Source organism: Ursus maritimus, unplaced genomic scaffold (genome assembly GCF_017311325.1).
Source record: "Ursus maritimus isolate PB19 unplaced genomic scaffold, ASM1731132v1 scaffold_29, whole genome shotgun sequence".
NCBI lineage: Eukaryota > Metazoa > Chordata > Mammalia > Carnivora > Ursidae > Ursus > Ursus maritimus.
The window spans coordinates 2,369,627-2,378,310 of record NW_024425452.1 but is presented as its reverse complement, the minus strand read 5'-3'; positions in this window follow the sequence as shown (position 1 = coordinate 2,378,310).

Sequence of the window (8,684 nt, the reverse complement as noted above, 5' to 3'; positions counted from 1 at the left end):
AACATAGCATCTTGCACTGATATGCCAAAGGAATATTTACTGTTTACTGTATCAAGGCGCCTGGCTGGTGTCGGGAGGGAGCAGACACTCGACGAATGGCCACCAAATTGATCACAGTTGGTCGGGGTAGTATGGACAAGTTCTCCCTGGACCTAATCACATTTAGGTGAGGCGCCCACCTAGCCCCGGCTGTGCAGAGCTGAGAAAGCGGAGGCAGGCTCCTGGTGACATCTGGGGTGCAACAATCAATGCATGAATCCCAGCCCAACTTTTTTGTGAAATAAAACCGAGGCACAATTTCGCATACCCTGATAAGCTAACATGCTTCTCCCCTTTTCCTCCTGTTTCTACATGGCAACTGTGACTCGCAGGCCTGTTACAAAATGCTCGCTTCAGGTCAAAAGCACTGGAGAATGGGGAGGGGTGAACCCTTCCCCATCCAGCTATCCAGTTTATGTGTTTTAGAGAAAGGGCACATGAGTCAATCCATCAGTGACTTTATTGTAATCCTTTCAAAAGAGTCAGCATCCACATGTGAAAGTGGAAGCAGATTCTGGTCCTGATTTGTCCATTGACAACCCCTGTCCTGTCCCCAACTGTTCCTCTCCCCTCCAGAGTTGTGCGAAGGCCTCAGCTCCCAGCAAACTGGAGACGGACAACACGGAATCCTAAAGAGCAGAACCACTTCAGGTAATCTCAGAGAACTTTACACAGTCATGCCCAAAGCCGCCGGTGAAGAAGCACTAATCCATAAGCAAAAACCAAAACACAGGGGCGCCTGGGTGGCACAGCGGTTAAGCGTCTGCCTTCGGCTCAGGGCGTGATCCCGGCGTTGTGGGATCGAGCCCCACATCAGGCTCCTCCGCTATGAGCCTGCTTCTTCCTCTCCCACTCCCCCTGCTTGTGTTCCCTCTCTCGCTGGCTGTCTCTATCTCTGTCAAATAAATAAAAAAATCTTTAAAAAAAACAAAACAAAAAAACAAAACACAGCCCGTAGATAGAACGTATCATTTCTCCGCTTTTTAAACAAGCAATGAAAATGTCTACACACTAAGTTTCTGTCTTTCAGAGGGTATACAGTAAATGAATACTGCCTCAAATCAAAGCTCACCCCAGAGGCTCTAAAAAGGCAGCAAAGCATAGGGCACAGACCCCTGACCACCGCCAGAGCGACCTTCAGAGACCTCTAGGAATCGCCAGCTTGTGGAACATAAGGGTACCTGCAGCGACTTTGGCTTTCTGGGGAATCACACCTTTGCCAAGAAGCTGTCTTTCCTGGCGTGTCTTCACATCACCAGTTATACCCAAGCTTTACCTCTTACTTCATGGTCATTCTTCAGATGGGAACGAACTTTTTATTGCCTTACGGGAGATATGCTCTTAAAACAAAGAATAGAGGGGCACCTGGATGGCTCAGTCGGTGAAGCGTCTGACTCTCGTTTCGGCTCAGATCATGATCTCAGGGTATCGGGTTCGAGTCCCACGTTAGGCTTCTCGCTCAGTGGGGAGTCTGCTTTAGATTCTCTCCTTCTGTCTTTCCCCCCATAAAATAAAAATAAATCTTAAAAAAAAAAACCCAAAGTGTAGGGACACCTGGGTGGCTCAGGCAGCTAAGCATCTGCCTTCAGCTCATGTCTTGATCCCAGGGTCCTGGAATCGAGTCCCACATCGGGCTCCCCACTCAGCGGGAAGCCTGCTTCTCCCTCTGCCTGCTGCTCCTCTTGCTTGTGCTCTCTCTCTGACAAATAAATAAATAAAATCTTAAAAAAAAAAACAAAAACAAAAACCCAAAGTATAGAAAAAATGGAGATGGATGGCAGGGGGGCGTGGCTCACTCATGAGCTAAAGGACTGTTTCCCTACTCACAGGGCAACTAGGATGTACTCAGATTTGTGCCTCAGCACATTTCAAGTTACTACACGACTAGGACTACTGGGGCGCCTTCCAGAAAGCAGAACCCACAACTGTTAGAGGCATAAATGCTTCACACTGTAGCCTGTTACACACGCACATTCCTAAATTTTATGTGCCATTGTTTCCTTCTCCAAATTTTCATTTTTTTAAAAAAAGATTTAATTTACTTATTTGACAGAGAGAGAGAGCACAAGCAGGCAGAGAGGCAGACAGAGGCAGAGGGAGAAGCAGGCTCCCCACTGAGCAAGGAGCCCAATGCGGGGCTCGATCCCAGGACCCTGGGATCATGACCCGAGCCGAAGGCAGACGCTTAACCGACTGAGCCACCCAGGCACCCCAAATTTTTCACTTCTTATGAGCGAGCCTTGCAGTATTGTCACAAATGAAACAGGAGTAGAAAAGTGTGGGGCAGCACAAACACGTTCCCACCTGACGTTTCGCAGGAATTAGCTCTGCATCCACTTTTCCTTACTGCTCTCTCTTCATAATGACACAAAAAACGTCCCTTCATCCATGCCGGTGTATAATTTGAATACCATAATGTCAAGGCATCATTCACAAAACCATTTTTTCTTTTCTTTTTTTAAAATTTGTTTTCTTTTAAAGGCTCCACACCCAACATGGGGCTTGAACTCACCACCGCAAGATCAGGGGTCGCAAGGTCTACCAACTGAGTCAGCCAGGTGCCCCAACAAAACCATCTTTCCAAACTTTTTGGCTGTAACCTATAAAAAGAAATACCTTTTATCTTGTAAGTCATGTATGAGTCTCCATAAAACATATACATATAAGCTCATTTATGCAACACAATGTATTCTGACATCTTTTTGACATTATTTTAAAGATTATTTATTTATTTATTTGAGAGACCATAAGCAGGGGGGAGGGGTAGAGGGAGAAGCACACTCCCTGATCAGCAGAGAGCCTGACACGGGATTCGATCCCAGGATCATGACCTGAGCTGAAGGCAGACGCTTAACCAACTGAGCCACCCAAGTACCTAACATTTTTTTAAAAGATTTTATTTTTTAGTCATCTCTACACCCAACATGGGGCTCGATCTTATAACCCAAGATCAAGAGTCACAAGGTCTACCAACTGAGCCAGGCGGGCGCCCCTTTTTTGCCATTTTTAAAAGACTGCCATCCACTAAATGGATTTCATGACCTTATTCCATTGGAACTTATGGTGTGAAAACAGTAGTTTATAGTATTTCACAGAAAAGTGGCATTTTACGGCAAATAATGAAATCCTACCTAAAGAAGAGGACCTTAAAAATTTTAGGCAGAAGAGCTGAAAAGGAGTAAATTTTTGCTTCTTATTTAACTTTCAACTGCCAGGACACTTTAAAAGCATTTGATCTTAATAAATGAGCATTTCAACAAAAGCCTTTAAATGACCTCAAAACCCTGTGGGTCACACTATTCCCTTTACACTGAAGGAGAAACTGAAGCAGAAAAGTTACCTCCACAGCCTCCCCCCCACCCCCGGCAAGTCTGTATTAAAAACTCACACCTGTTCGGGAATTAAAATTCAGCAATATCTTTTAAAGAATCTTAAAATTGTTGTTGTCTCAAATTATAACATGAAGCACAACTGGGGCCTGGCAAAGTTACCATGGAGATTAAAGGAGGTAATAGAAGAGAAGTACATGGTGGCTCTTGCTATCATTCAGGTTCTTGGGTTATCTTTTCTTGGATATGTCTGATCTCTGCATGGCCAGCGGGCTCACGCGCTGAGCACCTGCCCTGCTGGGCAGTAGAGAAGAGAGTCCCTCAAGGAGTCTACTGCCTCCGTTAATAAAAGCAAATATCATTAACAACTAGGATTCTATGCAAACTGGTGCAGCCATTCTGGAAAACAGGATGGAGGGTTCTCAAAAAGTTAAAAATAAAGGGACGCCTGGGTGGCCCAGTGGGTTAAGCTCCCAACTCTTGATTTGGGCTCAGGTCATGATCTCAGGGTCGTGGGACAGAGCCTCGAGTTGGGTTCCATGCTCAGTGGGGAGTCAGCTTGAGATTCTCTCTCCCTCTCCTTCTGACCCTCCCTCTCATGTGCGCTCCCCCTTTCTCTCTCTCTAAAATGAACAAATAAATCTTTTTTTAAAAAGTTAAAAATAGAACTACACTGTGATCCAGCAGTTGCACTACTAGGTATTTACCCAAAGATACAAAAATACTAATTCAAAGGGATACGTGCACCCTGACATTTGTAGCAGCGTTATCTACGATAGCCAAATTTACGGGAATAGCCCACGTGTACGTCAATTGATGAATGGAAGATGTGGTGTATATACAATGGAATATTACTCAGCCAAAAAAAATGTAATCTTGCCATTTGCGGCGGCATGGATGGAGCTAGAGAGTATTATGCTAAGTGACGTAAGTCAGGCAGAGAAAGGCAAATACTACATGATTTCGCTCATATGTGGAATTTAAGAAACAAAATGAATGAGCACAGGGACGAAAAATAAAAAAAGAGAGAGAGAGAGAGGCAAACCAAGAAATGGACTCTTAACTACAGAGAACACACTGATGGCCACCAGAGGGGAGGTGGGTGGGGGGATGGGGGAAACAGGTGATGGGGATTAAGGAGGGCATGTGTTGTGATGAGTGCTGGGTGTCCACTGTTGTACGGAAGTGTTGAATCACTATATGGTACACTTGAAACTAATATTACACTATATGCTAACTAAATAGAATTTAAATTGTAACTTTATATACATATACAATAAAAACAAATAAATTGGTTTTTGGACCTTGAAAAAAAACAAAAAAACCCTAGAATTCTAGAGTGCCTGGGCTGAACAAGTCATTTATTCCTCCAACGGATAATTATGTGAGCCTCCCATGCCAGGCATGATGCCAGATTCTGGGATTATGGGGTCCAAAAAATAGTAGACACAACCACAGCCCTTATGGTGTCCACAGTCAAAGAGCTTAGTCTTTGAGAAAATATGGCACATTCCATAATATTACATAACATACCACTGTTTTACACTCCCTTATCTGTAAAGTCAGGTAAGATTAGATCAGTGGTTCCCCAAGGTTAAGATTTCACAGATAGAAAGGCTGTCATTAAAAAAACACTTAAAAAAAAGGAAAAGAAAAATATGATTTCTTAATAGAATTCTTTGAGCTGAAAATTGTCATGAAAAAAAAAATTCACCACATATCCTTATTTTCTCCTTAAACTATAAGCCAGGTTTTGTCCTGGTATTACAGGGTTCGTCAGAGCTTGCCCAGGTCTCTTTCTAGGATTCTCTGGTTTTCTTTTGCAGCACTACTTACACGTATAATTTGCCCAGATATCCCCCAGAATTGCAGAAAGGCTGGACATTAAAGGGCCCTTTCCGAGAAGGTCATAATGCACATAGCAAATTCTGCTTATGCCCCTTTGGAAACTATGCACCATGCAGAGCTTAAGTTCAAGCGCCACAAGCTAGGAGACCAAGCATGAGAGAGGCCACCAGGAGGAGAAGCTAGCTGCACCAGGCAACAGCCAGCACGAAGGCCCCAGACATGTGAGTGAGGCGTCTTGGAGGCTCCAGCCCCAGCGGAGCTCACAGAATTGTGAGACATAATAAATTATTGCTATTTTAAACCGGTAAGTTTTGGGATGGTTATGCAGCAACAAAGGATTGAAACTTACATATAGGAGAAAAAGGACATCACTGGATTTCATTTCATTTCATAAGGATTTCATTCATTTCATAAGGATTTCATTTTAGGCCATCTACTTCAGATGGGGTATTTTTGTGTTTTTAAGATGAGGTATTTTAGATAGAAGATAGTTCCAAGGATAGTAAAGAGTTACTTGGCAATAGCTAGAGAGGTGTGGGCAGTTCAGGGTCGTGCTCAGGAGAGAGGTGGAGGAGGAGGCAGGGATTGGAGAGGTGGTCAGCACACGGGCAGGAGTCCCAGGAGAAGGTAAGCTGGCCAAGAAGGCGAGAGGAATGAGAAGAGAGGTACTGGGACAGAATCCTGGCCTCACGGGTATTTAAGGGGTGGGCAGAGAGAAGTCTGGGAAGGAGACAAGAAGCAGTGATGACCAGGGATGGACAGAGAACTAAGAACCAGGGAGCTGTGCTTCGAGAAGGGGTACTCAAGCTCTTCGAGCTACAAACAGCAACGAGTTTGAAGTTAGGAGGGAAGACAGCAATCTCACTTTCAAATAAAGTGGCAGAGGCAGAAGTCATAGGAGAAGGGGCTAAGGAGGGATGATAATTGAGAAACGAGACATAGCAAATGTAGATTACGGTTTAAAAAGTCTGCGGTTAAAACCAACTTCATAGAAACGGGGAGTAGACTGGTGGCTGCCAGGGGCGGGGAGGTAGAGGGATGGGTGAAGGTGGTCAAAGGGTACAAACTTCCAGTTATAAGACGAATAGGTTCTGGAGATGTGATATACTGCACGGTGACTATAGTTAACAATACGGTATTGTGTATTGAAAGTCACTATGAGAGCAGATCTTAAAAGTTCTCGCCAGATACAAACACAAAAGGTAACTATGCGAGGTGATGGATATATTAACTAACCTGGATATATTAACTAACCTGGATATATTAACTAACATGGATATATTAACTAACCTGGATATATTAACTAACCTGGATATATTAACTAACTCTTGTGGCGGTCACTTTGCAAGACACATACATGTATATCAAACTATCACGTGGTAGATCTTAAACTCACGCAGTGTTATATATCGAATTAAACATCAATAAAGCTGGGGGGGGGAATAAACCTAATTACCTATACCCCTAAAATTATTTTTAAAAAATAGAATAGTGTAGGGTCGCCTGGGTGGCTCAGTTGGTTAAGCACCCAACTCTTGATCAGCTCAGGTCACGATCTCAGGGTCATGAGATTGAGCCCCGCCTCAGGCTCTGAGCTGGGTGTGGAGCCTGCTTAAGAGCCTCTCTCTCCCTCTGCCCCTCCCCCCAACCTTGTGCGCACGCGCTCGCTCTCGCATGCTCTCTCTAAAAAAAGAAAACACTAAAAAAACAGAATAGTGTAAAAGGTCTGTTAAGGAGGAAAGTTAGAGCGTGCACCTAGGTGGATCATGGGACAAAGGGAACGTTGTTTTGAGGGAACCTACTTGCTGGGAGGAGATGCTGAAGAAGAGGAAAGATCCTGAAGGAAGAGAGGATGCGTGCGGCTGGAGGTCCTAGGAACAGGAGAGGGAAGGGACACAGAACTCAGGTGCACAGCTCGGCTTTGGGCGAGGAAGGAAAGACAAAGAGGTGGATGTTCACAAACTAAGTGAGGTGGGGGGCAAGTTCAGGTTCCCCCTGGGGGGCTTGTCCTCGGTGAAGAGGACATCAGCTCATGTGCTGACAGGCAGTCGGGCTCCTGGGAAATGACAGAACTTTCTTTTTCTTTTTTTTAAGATGTCATTTATTTGAGAGAGGGAGAGAGAGAGAGAGAGTGAGCGCACACGAGCACGGGAAGGGGGCAGAGGGAGAGCGAGAAGCCGATTCCTCGCTGAGCAGGGAGCCTGAGGCAGGCTGGATCCTGGGACCCCTGGTCAAGACCTTAGCTGAAATCAGACACTTAACCAGCGGAGCCACCCAGGCGCCCCATGATAGAAGTTTCTGAAGAGTCCTGTAGGAAATGCACGAGGGACTGCAGGCCGCAAGCCTCGGACTCTTCTGGAGAGCTTGCCTCATGCGGACTCCCTGCCTTCTGAGGGTCAGGCTCTCAACTCCAGCTTCTTTCCTCTGGCCTGCCCCAGACCCCGTCCCTCCCCTGAGCTGGTCTCTGGGAGGTTCTCACTCTCCAAGTGTGTGCTGAACATCCGCACCACCCAGCCCCACTTCTCTGGGCAACGTACCGTTGGCTCCTCTTCCCACAGAGCTTTCAAACCTTCCCACACTTGCAGACAACCCCATCCCTTCCTCCCAAACCCAGCAGAAGACCTCGCCGCCTACTTTACAGAGAACAGAAACCATCCGACTCATCCGCCAATTACCAAACGTACAAACTTACCTACACCTGGCATTTTTAAGCCGCAGGTTAATTTAGGGCCCTTGGTCAGTATTTCTGAACTGCAGTAAGTAGAACAGAAAATAGGATCTAGTGCACATCGTAAGAGTATTTACTGTTTCTGACAGCTTCTGTTTCAATTCCCATGCATCTGTTACTGTGGGGAGAGGTCGAAAAGTTTGTGTATGTGGAAAACGTGCACAATAAAAAGTTTAAACAACAACATCGCAATAGAGAACTGCTCTAAGGCTGATCCTTGCACCTGTGCTTTGGGGCCAACTCCCCCCAGCCTTTTCAGGACCCTTCTACTAGGAACCTTATGTTTCTTCGTAAAAAATGAAAACCTCTCACCGGCCTCTTCCTATCCCCCAGTTGCTATCCCTTCCCCTTCACAGTCAAACTTCTCCAAAGAGTTATCTGTGTCTGTCACTGGCTCCATTACCCCACTCCAGCCCTATCTTCCTCACACCCCAGCTGTCTGCCTCCTGCCCACAGCAGTCCTCTGGCATTTTCTCCAGAAAGTCATCAGTGACTCCACGAGCCCATACACCTAGAACACACTTGTCAGTGTTCACTCACTTCTCCTTACTGATTCTTACTCACCCTTCCAGCCTCGGCTCAACCCCCACGGAAGTCTTCACTGACCTCCCCAAGAAGGTCAAACCTCCCCCTGGCGGCACTCACGGTTCCTCTTCCTTCTGTACTATTGAAGTCGTCACTGTTACAATTTTACGTGTTTGTGCCATTACTGTCCCAGTTAGCCCTCCCCAAGGAGGAAA